This window comes from Schistocerca gregaria, chromosome 1 (genome assembly GCF_023897955.1).
Source record: "Schistocerca gregaria isolate iqSchGreg1 chromosome 1, iqSchGreg1.2, whole genome shotgun sequence".
NCBI classification, from domain to species: Eukaryota; Metazoa; Arthropoda; class Insecta; order Orthoptera; family Acrididae; genus Schistocerca; species Schistocerca gregaria.
Window position 1 is genome coordinate 687,170,751 of NC_064920.1, and position 20,160 is coordinate 687,190,910.

Genomic DNA, 20,160 nt, shown 5'->3' on the forward strand with positions numbered 1-20,160 from the left:
TATACATTTGTTTATGTTTTTGCTTCTACTTGTACCAAAAGTAATTTGCTTTGGTTACATAAAACCGCAAACGTTACTCGATCAAATAATGTTATTACATATAAAATGTAGTTCATATTCTTATAAGGATATAAAGTGCGCAATGAAATAACACTGAGTGATGTGCGGTTACAACTACGTGCATAACAAACTAACAAAAAACGAAGAGAAATAGTCGTCTCACAATTCCTGCCATTGCAGCCAATGCTACCGGTAATCCCAACATTTGCTAAGCCATTTATGTAGTGTACCAAAACTATCGAACCGCAGTTTTGGTAGAGCGCAACTGTACCTAGAGACCGCGAAAACAAGATTATACCGATTACGGTACAGAGCAGACAAAGGAATGCAAGCAATCGTTCTCCCCAAGCCCCATATAAGAATGGAACGAAAAGAAACATTAATACACGATAGAATGGGAAATATCCTCTGCTGTACACCTCACAGTGGTTTACAGAGTACAGACGAAAATAAAAAAATAAGGGTGGAGAAAAAGAGAGTGACAATGATTGCCACGTTTTGTCATTTTTGAACAAATCTGGCTACACCACAGAAATAGCAATACTAGCTCGATCACACTAGGTGAAGAAACGAGCGCCATTTTCAGAGAATGTTTGCTCAAGGCGCAAATTGAAACGTCGATTGCAGCGGCTGCTGACAAATGGCTACTGGAAGGCGGCGCCGCATTTGCAGCTGTAGTGCTGGCAGCCCTGCGCATTGTCCCCAGTCTCTGCCAAAAAGTGATGAAGCGGCGAACGTGCCAGCAGTTCGTATTTCGCACCATTACATGCACGGCACTCGCTGATTTGGCAATAACGTGGGCGGCGCGCCGTACTGTTTCAGCTCTTGGCTGTCTCTCTCTTAATACGATCCGGGGCGAGCAGCGGAACGTGATAGGCACTGCTCCAATATTGCGCTTGCATTATCAGCACAAACCTTGCTGTGGTGTCGATGAGGACGCAGAGTAACCTCCATATGCATTCTGATTGCTTTCCCTGTTATTGGCAACCACATGTAATAAAGTCCTGACACCCTGTAATCGTCGCTTATAAGACGCAGTAAAACCACATCTCGTTTACTCTGAAGTGCTCCTGCAATTTGACGCTGCTCAAAGCTGCAGGTCTAATAACTATTTTACGGAGACAACGGCTGTTAACAAAAGTCAAATTTTCTTCGCAATCCACCCCTATACGACACACCGTCAGACTATTGTCCTAGTGTGTTTGCATGCAGAAACATTTTGTAATATTGTAACTGTCGAGTGATTTGCAAATTTGTACTTGTTACCCGTGAAGAAATGGTCGAGCAGATGCATACAGCTATAGGCCCATATCGTTAACATCAGTCTGTTGTAGGATTTTAGAACGCGTTTAATGTATGCGTATTTTGATATTTCTGGAGACTGAAATTGTCCTCCTCGGAAAACAACATGGATTCCGCAAACGACGATCGTGTGAAACCCAGTACGCTCTGTTTGTTCTTGAGACCAAAAATCAGTATATACTTGCGCCCACATTAATGCCACATTCCTTTACGCCCGGAGGGCATTCGATAAATCTCCACACTGCTACCTAAGGAGCAAAATACATGCGTCAGAAATAAAACAGGTACTTGCAAATAGAATAGAAGACGTGTTTATTTTAATAAAGTGGGTAACTGGGTCTCAAATAAAGTTCCTGAATATGTTCCTGAATGCAAATGCACTGCGGAAATTGTTGCTTATCAGGTGAATCTGAATAATTCTTTAAGCGAGTACACAGTGTTGTGTTCTTTACCATTGTTTGCGTGAATTTATCTGACATTATGATGGCACGAATTTTAAGCCCCATCCTTCACATTGTGCTACATGATAGCTTAATTTATGAGGTTGTTATAGTCCATTATGTCAAAAGTTGGCAAGGCAAATCTTAGTATCGCAACTAAAATAATGAGACTTTTTAAATTTTTATTTTAGTGATATTTAACAGTTATGTTTCGTTAAGTATCCCAGCGAGTAAACAGTGATAAGTCAAAGGTAACTAACGCGAGTTTGCACTCAGTTTGCAAGTAAATAACGTTAAGTAACCACTGACGTAATTTTAAGAATAAAATTTTCAGCAGAATTTAGCATTTTAAATATATGTCGTTTCTCTAGAAATATTTGGAAACAATGACTTATCTGCATGACAAAACACATTCTATGTGCTTGAAGTATTTTGTTTATGAAAATTTATTGAAACTTTACTGTGCAGTTTCTCAATATAACCAACTTGTCCGTTACCATTGTTTACAGCCGATGTCGTCAAATATCTGTCAGTAACCTTATGGGGTGATTTAAAGTGGCACGACCACATAAAACTTATCGCATGTAAGGCAGATGCCAGGCTGAGAATCATTCAAAGAATCCTCACGAATTATAGCTCACCCAGGAACGATGCATATTACAAAACCTTCGTTCGCGCAGTACTTGATTATTCCTTGTCAATCAGGGATCCGTACCAGATAGGACTGATAGAAAATAGAGAAGATCCAACGAAGAGCAGCGCATTTCGTCACAGGTAACTTTAGTAAGGGCGAAAGTGTCGCAAGGCAAGTGGCAGTGCAGAAGTAGCCCAGCCACTCTGACATTTGTTTCGAATTTTTCATTAAAATGTTTTCTTGTATTCTGCATGTATGGGTCATTGTGGCCTACGTGTCAAGTAAGATGGTTGCTCAGCAGACGTTGTTCGCTCGTTTGTGAACTGCAGACAATCTACCCTCTGTGCACTCGCTATGCGTAGCCAATAGGGGTTCTGGGACTCCTTGCCGACACCCAGACTACGTCAGCTCTAGCCCACCTGGCTCTTTCTGGCATCGCTTCCAGTTCGCTGGCTCATGATTCCTTCCTACTTCCTTTGTGGACTCCGCTTCCACAATGACTAACATTTCTCACGCGACATCTCTCCACCCTGCCATGGGCTTGCTCCTCGCAAACCAACCTGAGTGCGTCCAGCTTTGCTCCGTGTAAGAAATAAAGTTGGTTTTATTCGTAAAAACATCTAATATCTGATGATTTAACGCCCACAGTGTCACCGTAACGAGCGTAGCAGGCGCTTGGTCCATGCACCCATACTGACTAAATCACGGTGTGGCTTACTGTTAAAATTCCGTAATCAATGCTCCTAGAAGAGTCAGCCCATAACCCCGGAATATACATTAGAAAGATTCGAGCTACACAAGGGTTTACCAGGAATTGTTCTGCGCGAGGAACATTCGCGCCTGGAGTACCATGTAAGGGGTAAGGAGGGGGTGTGTGGGTAATAGAAATAATAATCGTATGGCATGACTGGCTGGCAGTCGCTCGAGAGGGATATTCAGCCGACTACTGCAAGTCTTTAGAGTGGATGGCGCTTTGGCGATTTGAGTTCCCATAACCTAACCCAGTAGTACTACCTCCGTTTAATGTACTATATAACCATGTGTTGTTCCGGGCATATCTTCTAATCGTTAAATAGTGAAGGTTAGGGTAAATGCAAATTGAAATATTTCAACGAGTGACCGAGCTTCTGTCGTGCGAACTTTCGGTTTCCACGTATGGGCTTAATCAGTAGACCACCAAGCTCGACAAGAGGAAGGGACATTGGTAAACCATAAAGTGGTATTTAAACATTTTGTGGCTGTGCGCTCAGCAACCGTGAAGGCAATTATATGAAATGTAACAGTCAACCAGCCGGTTGCGCACAACATTTTTAAAAACACATTAACCAGATTTCGATAGCTCTAAGACTATCTTCATCAGAATGGAAAAGTTACATGAACTCATATGACAACTTTTAAATTTTTCCGCAACAGTGCTATCATCAAATGACACGGTTTTATTCATTCTGATGAAGATAGTCTTAGAGCTATCAAAACCTGGTTACTGCGTTTTTAAAAAAGTTGTGTGCAACCGGTTGACTGACTGTTACATTTTATATACTACCATAAAGTGGCTTACGGAGCGTAGATGTAGGTGGCGCGATATGACAGTCGAAGAATGAGATTTTAGTATTTACCCAAAGAGCCGATCAATTATAACAGGTGACAGTTTTCTGTGAGCAAGTTTGTTAGCGGTATTGAGTGCGACAAGGACAGTATAGAGAAAGGAGGAGTAAGAGTCGAAGCGGCAACAAATAACATACTGGTACCAGCGATTGCCAATGAGTGGTGGAAATTTGTCAACAAGAACGTCCTGCGCAAGCTTGTTTGACGAACTGGAGGTACTACCTAATGCTTCCCAATACATTTATTCCTACATGAAATTTGTAACTTTTTTTTTTTTTTTCAAACCGACAACTCAGTTCATGAAATCAACATACTTGAAATAAGAAAAACCTATCAAGAAATTTAAAGTATCCAGAATGAGATTTTCACTCTGCAGCGGAGTGAGCGCTGATATGAAACTTCCTGGCAGATTAAAACTGTGTGCCCGACCGAGACTCGAACTCGGGACCTTTGCCTTTCGCGGGCAAGTGCTTCGCAGGAGAGCTTCTGTAAAGTTTGGAAGATAGGAGACGAGGTACTGGCAGAAGTAAAACTGTGAGTACCTGGCGTGAGTCGTGCTTCGGTAGCTCAGATGGTAGTGCACTTGCCCGCGACAGGCAAAGGTCCCGAGTTCGAGTCTCGAACGGGCACACAGTTTTAATCTGCCAGGAAGTTTTAAATTTAAAGTAATTTACACTCCTGGAAATGGAAAAAAGAACACATTGACACCGGTGTGTGAGACCACCCATACTTGCTCCGGACACTGCGAGAGGGCTGTACAAGCAATGATCACACGCACGGCACAGCGGACACACCAGGAACCGCGGTGTTGGCCGTCGAATGGCGCTAGCTGCGCAGAATTTGTGCATCGCCGCCGTCAGTATCAGCCAGTTTGCCGTGGAATACGGAGCTCCATCGCAGTCTCTGAAATTGGTAGCATGCCGCGAGAGCGTGGACGTGAACCGTATGTGCAGTTGACGGACTTTGAGCGAGGGCGTATAGTGGGCATGCGGGAGGCCGGGTGGACGTACCGCCGTACGTGGGGCGTGAGGTCTCCACAGTACATCGATGTTGTCGCCAGTGGTCGGCGGAAGGTGCACGTGCCCGTCGACCTGGGACCGGACCGCAGCGACGCACGGATGCACGCCAAGACCGTAGGATCCTACGCAGTGCCGTAGGGGACCGCACCGCCACTTCCCATCAAATTAGGGACACTGTTGCTCCTGGGGTATCGGCGAGGACCATTCGCAACCGTCACCATGAAGCTGAGCTACGGTCCCGCACACCGTTAGGCCGTCTTCCGCTCACACTCCAACATCGTGCAGCCCGCCTCCAGTGGTGTCGCGACAGGCGTGAATGGAGGGACGAATGGAGACGTGTCGTCTTCAGCGATGAGAGTCGCTTCTGCCCTGGTGCCAATGATGGTCGTATGCGTGTTTGGCGGCGTGCCGGTGAGCGCCACATTCAGGACTGCATACGACCGAGGTACACAGGGCCAACACCCGGCATCATGGTGTGGGGAACGATCTCCTACACTGGCCGTACACCTCTGGTGATCGTCGAGGGGACACTGAATAGTGCACGGTACATCCAAACCGTCATCGAACCCATCGTTCTACCATTCCTAGACAGGCAAGGGAACTTGTTGTTCCAACAGGACAATGCACGTCCGCATGTATCCCGTGCCACCCAACGTGCTCTAGAAGGTGTAAGTCAACTACCCTGGCCAGCAAGATCTCCGGATCTGTCCCCCATTGAGCATGTTTGGGACTGGATGAAGCGTCGTCTCACGCGGTCTGCACGTCCAGCACGAACGCTGGTCCAACTGAGGCGCCAGGTGGAAATGGCATGGCAAGCTGTTCCACAGGACTACATCCAGCATCTCTACGATCGTCTCCATGGGAGAATAGCAGCCTGCATTGCTGTGAAAGGTGTATATACACTGTACTAGTGCCGACATTGTGCATGCTATGTTGCCTGTGTCTATGTGCCTGTGGTTCTGTCAGTGTGATCATGTGATGTATCTGACCCCAGGAATGTGTCAATAAAGTTTCCCCTTCCTGGGACAATGAATTCACGGTGTTCTTATTTCAATTTCCAGGAGTGTAGTTTCGTCCAGAAAGTTGCCCATTATTCACGAACATACATTTTCAATTATTTTACAGCAGCCATAAAAGGTTTAGGTACAAATAAAGTTCAGTTTAAGAAGGGCCTAAAGGCTTTATGGATGGTCAAGTCCGCTTACTTCAGTGACGAACTCCTTAGTACAGCCAATTGATGAGTACATTACGCAGCCCAGTCACATTACTGTGACCTCTGTCCTGTTCGACGTTAAAGTCCAATAACCACTCACAGATGGCAGGTGGCAGCATTAGCAGTGGAGGATGTATAAAGCATATGAGCGAGAGGGCTTGGGGGGGGGGGGGGGGGGGAGAGGGAAGGCACGTTTACAATAGTGCAGTCGTTCTCGTAACGGGGAAATGGAGAATTATATGACATCCAAATCGGCATGAACATTGGTTTTCGGAACAAGGGTGGAAGCATTTCTGAAACTGCCAAATTTGTAAACTGTTCGTGCGCCGCCTTGGTTGAAATGTACCCTGCACAGCGAAATGAAACTATCCAAAACAGGCGTCGAGGGAACTGCGGTACACTACAGGACATAGATGTCAGGGGTGAATGACGGCTGTAGAGATGTGTAGAAGCGAACAGACGTGCAACTGTTGAGCAACAGTCCGCCCACATCAAACAAGAGGCTGCCGTCGGTGTCATTCTAACGATCGCTCAGTGAATGTTGAGGTGTATCGGCCTCCGCAGCAGGTGCTTGGTCCATGCACACATGCTGACTGCTGACTGCTGTTCACCGGTGACGAAGTTGTAGTTTGCGCGCCCATCCCGCAGCTAGAGGTCCACTGAGTGATGACAGGTGGCCTCTGCAGATGAATCACTTTTTATGCTCTATCGGACCACGGCAAACACCCTGCAACAATCGTCGGAAGAGTACAGGCCGGAGGAGGCATCATTACGGTCTGTGTTGTTTCCTGGGTCATCTCGTCAATCTGGAAGGCACAAGAGATCAACACAAGTACGCATCTATCCTTGGGGGCCATCTCCACCCCAGCATGCAATTTGTTTACCCTCGAAGCATTGGCAAGTAAAAGCAAGACAATGCAACATTTCACGCAGTTCGCAGTGTACGTGCGTGTTTCGAAGAGCTCAAGGCTGAGCTTACGGTGCTCCCCTTCCCACCAAAATCCTCGCATTTAAACCAAATTGAGGATCTCTGAGACCATCTCGATCGAGCTCTTCGTTTCATGAGCCTCAAACGAGAAACGTAGCACAGCTGGCCACAGGACTGGAGTCGGCCTGTTTCCACGTCCCTGTCGGCACCTTCCAGAACCTCAATCACTCTCTTACTGCACGTCTCGCAACGGTCAGCTACACAAAACGTTGTTATTCAGGCTTTTGACAGGTGTAATATTAATGTGGCTGGATGGCATATTAATAATAAGAAATAATATGAGTATTACGTAAAACCTGATATCTACACGCCTGCAGTTCAGTAATATAATCAATGTAAGTAAGAGCTAACCAATTTTTACATGCTACTCAGTTTATTTGGATTTACATGTTTTGTTATAGGTTTTTTTATACCCCCAAGATGAAGATAAGTTTAAAATGTTTTACATATTTCACATAAATGATAACCACTGCTGTCAGGATCGGTGGAAAGAACGTTAGCATATCTCTCATTTCCGAAATATGTTTTGTGACATGATCTACGTGCTTAAGTATCTCTTCTATATGGATCTATGAAACAAAAAGTATATTTAACATAACTGCGGTCTTATCTATAATATAATCTGGTGAAAAATGTATTGTAACATTTGTTAATCATCCACCAAAAGACATCAAAAGTCTTTTCGTTCCACAGTAACTCACAGGTTGCTATTAGGTACGAGACGTTCTGATAAGGGTGGGTCTTACTGAAACACGAATACTGGATGTCATCGGGACCTTGCTGTGATGATGTTTGGTTTGTTGGACTCTCAACTGCACGTTTATCAGCGTCCGTACAGATTCTCAACCTTGCTCAGTCCAATCTCGTCACTTTCATGAATGATGATGAAATGGTGAGGACAACACAAACACCAAGTCATCTCGAGGCATGTAAAAATCCCTGATACCACCGCGAATAAAACCCGTGACCCCATGCTCGGGAAGCGACAACGCAACCGCGAGACCACTAGTTGCGGACGAGACCTTGCTATGCTCTGACCCTTTTACTGTCTCAAATTTTGCAGTCTTGTGAGCTCTTCCAAAGGATAACTCAGTTTAATACTAATACAGAGTCTGCTTCTAGTGGAATAAATTAATATCACAACACGTGTTTCGGAGTTAAAATCTTCTCTTCTCACCTTCTGCTTCTGTAAAAATCACTCCCGAAGGTTTCCCACCATTGGAGGTTAGAGATTCTGTCTCATTACAACCAAATAGCCGGATACCATATTAGAAACTCCTTTGATCAATCTTTAGGTGAGACCTAAACGATGAATTTTCACAAATGGGCACGGCAATCATCAGTTGAACTGCTGCTCACTGAACTGAACATACTCAGACCGACTTCAGACAATAATTAAAAGTAGATGTTAAGGGATATGCTAGTGATCACTGCCCTCCGTGAGAATGAATGCTGCCTGGTGGAGTTTTGGTAAATTTTGGAAATTTGTGGTAAGATCTTATGGGACCAAACTAACTTACGCTCTGGACAACACACACACACACACACACACACAACCGTGCCCGAGGGAGGACTCGAACCTCCGATGGGGGTAGCGGCGCGAGCTGTGGCAAGGCGCCCTAGACCGCGAGCTCCCCGCGTTGCCCCCACTCTTAGGAAAGTGTAGAAGCGGAACAGAGCCGAATGAGGAATCATTCTAGAGAAGATACGGATCGAAAATGAGGAGCTCTCGGACATAAGCAAAGGCAGACTGCGTTGTGGCATGGCATCTGGGAAGGAGCTTCTCGGAAACACCGAAGCAGATCGAATGTTGGGGCACTACTGACGTGACCATCCATGGTTCCACGCAAAATGTTTGAAGGACGGTGAAATCATAAGTACGAGACAAGGTGGTGGACGCTGACCAAGCTTAAAGAAGGAAAAGTGACGAGCTGTGGAAAATCTGAAAACAGAGAACAACACTGCTGCAGGCGCAAGTGTTTCTGGGCACACCGAGCAGCGCACAGTGTTGAACATTGGTTTCCGCAGCAGACTACTTCCTCGTGTTCAATTTACCAGTCTTCTGACTGGTTTGATGCGGCCTGCCACGAATTCCTCTCCTGTGTCCCAACTTCTTCCTTTCAGAGTAGCGCTTGCAGCCTAGGTCCTCAATTATTTGCTACATGTACCCCAATCTCTGTCTTTCATTACAGTTTTTAACCTCTACAGCTCCTTCTCTTTGCCATGGAAGCTATTCCATGATGTCGTAACAGATGTCTTGCCATACTGTCTCTTCTTCTTGTCAGTGTTTTACATATATTCCTTTCCTCGCCGGTTCTCCGGAGAACCTCCTTATTCCTTACCCTACCAGTCCACCTAATTTTCAACGTTCCTCTGCAATACCAGGTCTCAAATGCTTCGATTCTCCTCTTTTCTCTTTCTGCCACAGTCCATCTTTCAATAAAATTCTGTTCTCCAAATTCACACTCTCTGAAATTTCTTCCTCAAATTAAGGCCTATGTTTGATACTAGTAGGCTTCTCTTGGCCAGGAATGGCCTTTTTGCCAGTGCTAGTCTGCTTTTTTATGTCATGGGTTATTTTACTGCCTAGGTAGCGGAATTCCTTAACTTCATCTACTTCGTGTCGCTGTTGCAATTTCGGTTGCTTCTCACTAATTTCGTCTTCCTTCGATTTACTCTCACTCTGTATTCTGTAATCAATAGACTGTTCATTCCATTCAGCAGATGATGTAATTCTTCATTTTCATTGAGGATTAGCGAATCTTGACATCCTTTCACCTTTAATTTTAATTCCACTCTTGAACCCTTCTTTTATTTCCGTCATTGCTTCTTCGATGTATAGACTGAACAGTAGGGGCGAAGGACTGTATACCTGTCTTATACCCTTTTTAATCCAAATATTTCGTTCTTCCTCTCCTATTATCACTGTTTCCCGCTTGGTTCTTGTTCATATTATACATTAGCCACCTCTTCCTATAGCTTACCCCTGTTTTTCTCAGAAATTCGAACATTTTGTTCCATTTTACATTGTCGAACGCTTGTTCCAGGTCGACAAATTTGATGAACTTGTCTTGACTTTTCTTTAGCCTTGTTTCCATTATCAACCGCAATGTCAGAACTGCCTCTCTGGTGCCGTTACCTTCCATGAAGCCAAACTCATTTTCATCCAATAGATCTTCAACATCTTGATCCAGCGACATTCGCAATTAAGATTGCAGTGGCCATGGAACCATCGAGTTCGGAAATTGTATCAATGGAATCGTGGCACCTGGTCAGAAAAATTACGTTTTTTGTCAGACAGGTAGAAGATACCTTGACAGCTGTGAAGTAAGAAAAATTTACTGTTAACCACTTTCATCCCGTCATTCTTGATAGCTTTCTCGACAGGAGTATCATCTTCAGGTAGGATACATGTTCGTGTCACACGGCCAAAATCGTGCGGCAGTGTTTTAAGAAGCCTGTCAGTGAAATCACACTAATGTCTTGGCCACAAAATTCGCCTGATCTAAACCCGATGGGACATATCTGGGACGCAACCGGCCCTAGCTCTCCATTCTACCACCGGTAGAAAGTTAAGGGAGTTGCGCGGGTGCGTAGACCTCTGATGCCACATACCTCCACAAACCTACTGAGGACTTGTCGAATCCACCCCGAGCACAATCGCTGCTGTACTGCGTTCCAAAGGTGAACCAGCAGTCAATTGAGTCGGTGGACCTAACGTTTCGGCTCATTGGTGTAAATGCAGTTGTAAATGATCTCCTATATGTAGCACTGCCTTCCCTCATCAAAGAATCCATTTGTAAGGTTGATGCCATTGGCTACATCACCTTCAAATACGAAACAGCTGTATACATGGTGACTCACGAAACTTGTACAGCAAATGTTGCGGAAATGCAAAGTGCTATTGATGTGCGTTTTTGCAGACTGGATTGATATTAAGGGCATCGTAGTGTTGCCAGATCAACAGATAGTAATAATATTTCATTTTTTTGTGCAAGCATAAACTTTTTTAAATAGAACAATGCCTATTGACATTACGATACAAAATAGGGTAAATTAGAGGGTCAGTGGCATTTGTCGCACGATTCGAGTGTGAGTCGTTTACGGAGATATTGTATTTGGAATATTTCCCACACTGACACTTATACAACACCTGTGGTGACACACACTAAGGAACAACATAAGTGCATACATTAGTTATGTGGAGTCTGACCAGCAACGAGCCAACTGATCATCACAGGTTGTGATCAAAATGACCACCGGCAGCGGCAATACAAGCTTTCAATCTGGTACGGAACAACTGCTGTACACGCGCTAGCGTTTCAGTGGAGATGTCCAAGCAGGATGTAGCAGTATATTATCGCTCTGTCGTAGACTGAGCCTTTCAGATTTCCCCATGAATAAATGTCTCCAGGCGAGAAATCTGGGGAATGGTACAGGTTCTCTGCGTCCGATCCAACACTCTGGAAACAATTAATGAAGACATGCTGTAGTAGTTCGTGCACTATTGGCTGCACAGCGATCATGTTGGTACCACAGGTTCTCCTATTAAGCAAAACGTCCTCTAGCATCCGTGGAAGATGGTCTGTTAGGAGACTGCGATACTTTTGAGAATTCCAACAGTGCATGTTTCGGCTGATTACCTGGCCGTGATTGGTAGACGTGGTTTCGTCACTAAACAAGATACACGATGCATCCGAAATATCCTATCTCAATACCCATGTACAGAAGTTAACACGATCTCATAACCGTTTCCATGCAGATCTTGATGGAGAGAGATACGATAGGGTTGGAACCTATTCGATGAAGAATGCATAGGACACTTAGCAGACTCATGCCACTTCCTAGTGCGGGACCTAACGTGTCGATCAGCTGGAACAGTAGCAAGAACATCAATTTCCTCCTCTTCTGTCGTCACTTGTTTTCTTCTCTTACGTCATCTAGCTGTTACATTGCCACGCTCACATAACTGAGGTTGATAAGCAATCGCCGCAATTGATAACCAGTTGACGTCTATTGGGATATCTTGCCGCACACGCCGTACAAGAGCGAACTGCGTTCTTCCTACAATCTGTACACACCATGAGCATGTCGGTTTTTTCTGAGTTGGTAAAACCCATCGTTCACCTACGAGGTACTGCTTACACCGTCACATAGAACTGACTAGCAAGTTTCAATACACTCAAGGAACATATAAGCACACTGTAAGCAAACATAACAACATCCTACGTAACAACTGCACAGGCTGAATGGCAAGAAAAGAAAAACAGGGTTGGTGTGGAAACCTTTCAAAGTGCAATATCTCGTAAACGACTCACACTCGAATCCTTCAACAAACAGCACTTACATTCTGTTTTATCCTACTTTTAGTTGTTAATATCAGTAGGCATTATTCCGTTGAATAAATTGTATGTCTGCACAAACATACCCTTTGTAAGTATTATGTACGCAGTTCGCTCGCACGCGTTTGGCCCTGCGTTAGTACATTTAAGTTCTGAGAGTGTAGTGCGAGTGTCCTCACCTTGTTTCCACTCACAGAAATTAGACCGAAGGCAACTCTTTTTATATACAAACACTTTATTCCATATTACTTGACAGGTACTATCCAGCAATATCTGACAATTGTACAAGGAACACGCGAACTGTGGCCCTTGGCTCGACGAGACATACGTACGTCTGCTCGATGCAGAGTCTCGGGGCTACCGCTTACAACAGCCGACCAGCTTACCGGCGTGCACAACGAACCTGGGAAGTCCACTTCCGCACACACAGTTACAAAAGTTCCCGAGAGGGAGCATATCATACCAGACGGTCTGACGTGCCCAGTTTTCAACTGCTGCTAGATGGCTCTTAGAGTGGCAAGTGAGTTATGGAACTCAACATACAAGGGCTATGCCGAAAGTTTCATCATCGAAATGATAAAGACCTTACAATGCAGCATTTATGATAGGAATATGATCTTATATCATAATTACCTAAAAGTTATTCATTGAACAAAGTAAACAATCGTCTTTTCTTTGCCGCCTGGTGTGGCCGAGCGGTTCTAGGCGCTTCAGTCTGGAACCGCGTGACCGCTACGGTCGCAGGTTCGAGTCTTGCCTCGGGCATGGATGTGTGTGATGTCCTTAGGTTAGTTAGGTTTAAGTAGTTCTAAGTTCTAGGGGACTGATGACCTCGGATGTTAAGTCCCATAGTGCTCAGAGCCTTTTTTGAACCGAAAGCTTTTAGAAGCCCGTAAACCGTAAGGCGGAGGACAATGGGGTTGTTTTCATTCGAAAGAGCGATGTTTTTCGACCCTGGGACGTGCGCGCGCAGCCCCTGGCTAGTGGTGATCCCCCCACAGCGCCGTAAGAAAGCACAGGCAGTGCTGAGTCAGAGAAGGTACAGGATGGAGATGTCGCGCCGCGACTTTCGCGCCATGATTTTTTACGTTTATAAAAAGGGTTTAAGTGCCGAAGAATACCATTTTTCTTTGCTGCGTGTTTATGGTGAAGCTTCCCCTTCTAGGGCCACAGTCAGAAATTCGTTTCGCGAGTTTTCGAGGGGTCGGCAGTCAAATGAAGATGAACCTCGTCCCGGTCGGCCAGCAACAGCTGTGACTCCTTAAAATATTGATGCTGAGAGGAAAATGATCAAAGAAGATCCACATCTTACATTTTGCAACATTGAAGAGACCCTAAATATTGGATCAATAGCAGCACAGACCATCGTTCATAGTCACTTAGGCCTTACTGAGTGATGAGCCCGTTGGGTGCCACATTCCCTGACCGAAAGCCAAAAGGAGGCGAGAGTGGACTGGTGTCGTTTCATGCTCGAAAAATTCATGGAGGGAAGTCCCAAGACACCTACAATATCGTCACAGGCTGATGAAACGTGGGTCTACCATTACTACACTGAAACGAAGAGACAGTCTTGTGTGTGGTGCTTTCCAGGGGAGGAACCACCCACAAAAGTTCGACGAAGTCGGAGCTCTGGAAGAAAGATGGTGGCACCTTTTTTCACAAAGATCTGACATCTCACCTCTGTGACCTTGGACACACGTCGTACAGCCAATGCTGAATGGTACGTGAACGATTGTCTTCCAAAAGTCAGGGCGACATGGAAGTCACAGCATCCGAAGTCCAAGAGTGGGCACCTTCTGCTGCATCACGACAATGCATCTGCGCACAGGGCTGCCAGAACGATGGACTTTCTGGAGAAGGAAAAAGTGCGAGTGTTACCCCATCCCCCCCCTTTTCACCTGACCTGGCCCCCTGTGACTTCTTTCTGTTCCCTAAGACTAAGGAAAAAATTCGAGGGCAGCGGTTTTCATCAGATGAAGAGGCCATTGCAGCATACTAGAGTGCACTAAGTGACATCACAACAGAAGCCTGGACTGACACATTTTCTAAATGGTTTCAGAGAATGGAAAAATGTATACATGCTAATGGAGAGTATTTTGAAAAACTTTAAACGTTTTTTTGCAAATAATTTTTTTCAGACATTCTGCTAAAAACTTTCGGTATAGCCCTCATATTATTATAATCTATTTATTAGCTAACAATACGATCCCTTTATAACACTACAGTACGCTACTACTATACCATAATCTTAAAGTTAAAGGCAGCTCGTTAAATAAAGCTATCTTGTTAGAGCCATTATGGTACAACGCAACAGAGCAGTGTTACCCTCTGAGAGGAATTTTGTTATGTTGGCTGTGTTGTACCTAAGGAGGTGGCTTATCGGAAGTGAAAGTCAGAATTACGTAAACATTTAAACAGTAATAAATAATATTTTTCCTAGCTACACTGTTTAAAGAGTAAAGAAAAAGGTCACCATCCTAATTAGGCAAGAGAATGATTAACATTCTTGTTTAAGAAATTAGGTATGAGTAACTTCAACAGACAAACACAACCTATACTTTGCCACACGCGAGTGCAATGAACTCTGACACCTGCTTATGTTCACGGTTACGATGGGAAGCTGACAGAGCAGGACAGATTATTTGCATAAATATAACAGGTAACGGAACACAGTATTACTTTCAGGGCTTATTCAAACCGAATAAGTTTTATAACGTTACTATTAACATTCACTGCAGATCATAAATTGGACATAGGTTAAGTCTCTCAGTTAAATACTTTACTATTTAAAATGAAAGTTAACTGGAACCCAGTAACATGTTGCTTCTCACTATCTTTGAATAAAGAAATTATTGTTTTGATAAATAGTTGTCTTCCCGTTACTTGGTACCTAGCATTAGCACAACAGGCAAACTGTGGATCCTGTTATACTATTAATATGCACTTCCAATACGCAAGAGGTACAAACACTTAGCAAACATGAATATATAACTATCCACTATTGCAGTTTTCCACTTTTACTACAGTGAAAGATTATGTTGACCAATTTGCAAGAACTGACTCACCTTTTAGAATATACTACAGGCAGCACTATGATCACTAACGAAGCAACACTTTATAAGCCTCAGTTTTAAGAGCTTTTAATCTTTGAAAGAAACTGTAAATTGTCTTTATCACCACAGTCTTCTACTTTCAAGTAAATGATTAAGTAGGAGACTTCGAAACTCCACAAAACTTTAAATTAGACTGTTTCCATCCCTGGGAGGCTTTCACAAGACTACATTTACTACCTCCCACAATTTCACTAAATCCACAGTAAATGTGAACACCCCCTTCTTACCAAAGATCAAACAACATTATTTAATGTTCTGAGGCTTTCATTTTTTCCACAAACTAGGACACTCGGTAATCATAGTTTAAATGGAGAGAAACCTAAAAAGGTGTTGTGATAGGGAAAAATAAAGGTAGGTACATGAATTCAGTTATAAGTTACCTTATATTTGAGCACACTAACACATCCAATAAGCTGATCCTTCACTGTACATTATTATAGTATTCCGTTACAGTGATTGCGCAATATGGTGGCAACTGCATGTTGGTAGGTGGATTTGCAGGTAGAATTGCTGGACTCTGTCCCTTCTTGGTGGCGATGATGGATACCAGTTCCAGTATCGTTCCAGCTATTTATCCATCCATCCGAGGCATTGGAAAGTGGCAGAAAAATCCTCTCTCGGAAACAGCACAATATACAACTTTTACATGGCAATGCACAGTTTAGTAGCTCGTCCCCGACTGACTCTTGTTCCACCATTTCTACCTTGGCCAACCACAATTTGCGCGCGTTACTAAGTTCCGTTCCCGAAGGGAACCACACTACCTTTTACATACAGGATGACTAGGAACCCTAAGTGAGGATCAGCAGCTTACAAAACAGCAAACAAACATTTTAAATAAAACAGAACATTTGCATATATTGGCAGTTCTATAGAAAATTATTTAAACAAATTCCAACTACACTCCTGGAAATGGAAAAAAGAACACATTGACACCGGTGTGTCAGACCCACCATACTTGCTCCGGACACTGCGAGAGGGCTGTACAAGCAATGATCACACGCACGGCACAGCGGACACACCAGCAACCACGGTGTTGGCCGTCGAATGGCGCTAGCTTGCGCAGCATTTGTGCACCGCCGCCGTCAGTGTCAGCCAGTTTGCCGTGGCATACGGAGCTCCATCGCAGTCTTTAACACTGGTAGCATGCCGCGACAGCGTGGAAGTGAACCGTATGTGCAGCTGACGGACTTTGAGCGAGGGCGTATAGTGGGCATGCGGGAGGCCGGGTGGACGTACCGCCGAATTGCTCAACACGTGGGGCGTAAGGTCTCCACAGTACATCGAAGTTGTCGCCAGTGGTCGGCGGAAGGTGCACGTGCCCGTCGACCTGGGACCGGACCGCAGCGACGCACGGATGCACGCCAAGACCGTAGGACCCTACGCAGTGCCGTAGGGGACCGCACCGCCACTTCCCATCAAATTAGGGACACTGTTGCTCCTGGGGTATCGGCGAGGACCATTCGCAACCGTCTCCATGAAGCTGGGTTACGGTCCCGCACACCGTTAGGCCGTCTTCCGCTCACGCCCCAACATCGTGCAGCCCGCCTCCAGTGGTGTTGCGACGGGCGTGAATGGAGGGACGAATGGAGACGTGTCGTCTTCAGCGATGAGAGTCGCTTCTGCCTTGGTGCCAATGATGGTCGTATGCGTGCTTGGCGCCGTGCAGGTGAGCGCCATAATCAGGACTGCATACGACCGAGGCACACAGGGCCAACACCCGGCATCATGGTGTGGGGAGCGATCTCCTACACTGGCCGTACACCTCTGGTGATCGTCGAGGGGACATTGAATAGTGCACGGTACATCCAACCCGTCATCGAACCCATCGTTCTACCATTCCTAGACCGGCAAGGGAACTTGCTGTTCCAACAGGACAATGCACGTCCGCATGTATCCCGTGCCACCCAACGTGCTCTAGAAGGTGTAAGTCAACTACCTTGGCCAGCAAGATCTCCGGATCTGTCCCCCATTGAGCATGTTTGGGACTGGATGAAGCGTCGTCTCACGCGGTCTGCACGTCCAGCACGAACGCTGGTCCAACTGAGGCGCCAGGTGGAAATGGCATGGCAAGCCGTTCCACAGGACTACATCCAGCATCTCTACGATCGTCTCCATGAGAGAATAGCAGCCTGCATTGCTGCGAAAGGTGTATATACACTGTACTAGTGCCGACATTGTGCATGCTCTGTTGCCTGTGTCTATGTGCCTGTGGTTCCGTCAGTGTGATCATGTGATGTATCTGACCCCAGGAATGTGTCAATAAAGTTTCCCCTTCCTGGGACAATGAATTCACGGTGTTCTTATTTCAATTTCCAGGAGTGTATATACAGTAAGTTTTGTCTCCCTCCAATTGGGACAAAGAATTTAAATGACAGATATACTACATTGCATAGAATCAAACCACGACATCAAAGTTTTAAACCAAGAAAGTAGTATACAATTTTGTGTTATTGATTCAAACACATTTACAGATACTCAATGTTATAACATCAAACTAAAGCAAAAGGCAGAAGAAATCCATACAGCATTAGAGCTATGGTGTTACACCTTGACTACTAATCCACTCCGTGAAAACGACACATCAATAGCAATGTCCATTTTGCAATACCTGCCGTGCAAGTTTCATGTGATTTTCCCTGCATAATTTCTTTGGACCGCACTGTACAGGACTAAGTCCTGTACACAGGCCAGGAAACAGATTAATCTTCGAAACTTGAAAGCTGCCGCAAATCCGGATGAGCACGCAACACTGGCTTTGCCGACGACACTTCCCGTCACGTTTTGTTGCCGCCATCACGCGCCGCGGGAGTTTCAGTTACTTAACGTTAATGTGGCGCGTGACGGACGTCAGAGCCGCCGCCGGCGGAGCTGTCGGCGGCACTTAACCCGAATACTTTTGTGCCTAAGGCCCGGCAGCCGCTGTGGGACAACAGCGGCTGTCAACACGCATCTGCGTAAGGAGCTTAGGGCCCTCCGGAGCGGACAAAAGAGAGAGGCTGGGGGCTGGCGGCGGGGGAGGGCCGATCGGGCCGCCCGCCTCTCCGCCCCCGCTCTCCGGACGAGTGGCGCAGCCAGAGGACTCTGGAGACGGCACTCCGCCTCGAGGGGGCGCCGAGCACGGCGGAGCCGCGCCCAAATGCCTGCCCGCCGCCGGTGAACTCAATGAGCAGCAAAAGAGGACCGAAGCGTTTGGGATGCTGTGGTGCCGAAGGATGTTGAAAGTTAAGTGCACCAATCAGTGAATAGACAGGCTGAGATTGGAATACATCCGACAAGTCATCGAGAAAGTTAGGCGTTTGTGCCACTCCTAGAAGAAACGGTTGGCACAGGGGCCGTCAGAGCGCGAAGAGATGTATCCTCCTGTGTATCCCTCTGATTGAAAGCATTACAAAATACTACATCATTTGGGAAATGCGTCAGTGAGCGCCCTCTCAGAAAACTCCCGGTATCATTCTTCGTGGCAACAAATCGAACGATTCAAGGCTATTAATTACGGAGTATTTGGCTAGAACACTGCAGAGCTTCACCAACCACTCTCTAGGTCAAAAAACTACCGGGTGATCAAAAAGTCAGTATAAATTTGAAAACTTAATAAACCACGGAATAATGTACATAGACAGGTAAAAATTGACACACATGATTGGAATGACATGGGATTTTATTAGAAACAAAACAAAAAACTAATTTCACAAAATGTCCGACAGATGGCGCTGGACAGCAAAACTTCTACCGTGGCGGTTGAGAGGTACGCCGATATGTTACAGAATCGCATCGTCCCCAGCCTGGCTGATAAACACCTGCTGGAACGTACGATGTTTATGCAGGATGGCGCTCCACCCCATATTGCTAGAAGCGTGAAAGATCTCTTGAGCATGTCGTTTGGTGATGATCGTGTGCTCAGCCGCCACTTTCGTCATGCTTGGCCTCCCAGGTCCCCAGACCTCAGTCCGTGCGATTATTGGCTTTGGGGTTACCTGAAGTCGCAAGTGTATCGTGATCGACCGACATCTCTAGGGATGCTGAAAGGCAACATCCGACGCTAATGCCTCACCATAACTCCGGACATGCTTTACAGTGCTGTTCACAACATTATTCCTCTACTACAGCTATTGTTGAGGAATGATGGTGGACATATTGAGCATTTCCTGTAAAGAACATCATCTTTGCTTTGTCTTACTTTGTTATGCTAATTATTGCTATTCTGATCAGATGAAGCACCATCTGTCGGAGATTTTTTGAACTTTTGTGTTTTTTGGTTCTAATAAAACCCCACGTCATTCCAAGCATGTGTGTCAATTTGTACCTCTCTATCTACATTATTCCGTGATTTATTCAGTTTTCAAATTTATACTGACTTTTTGATCATCCAGTACTTGTACGAGTTCTGTTTGCTTACTCACATAAAAACTACATGTGTTGTAGGTGTTATAAGAAACCCTTC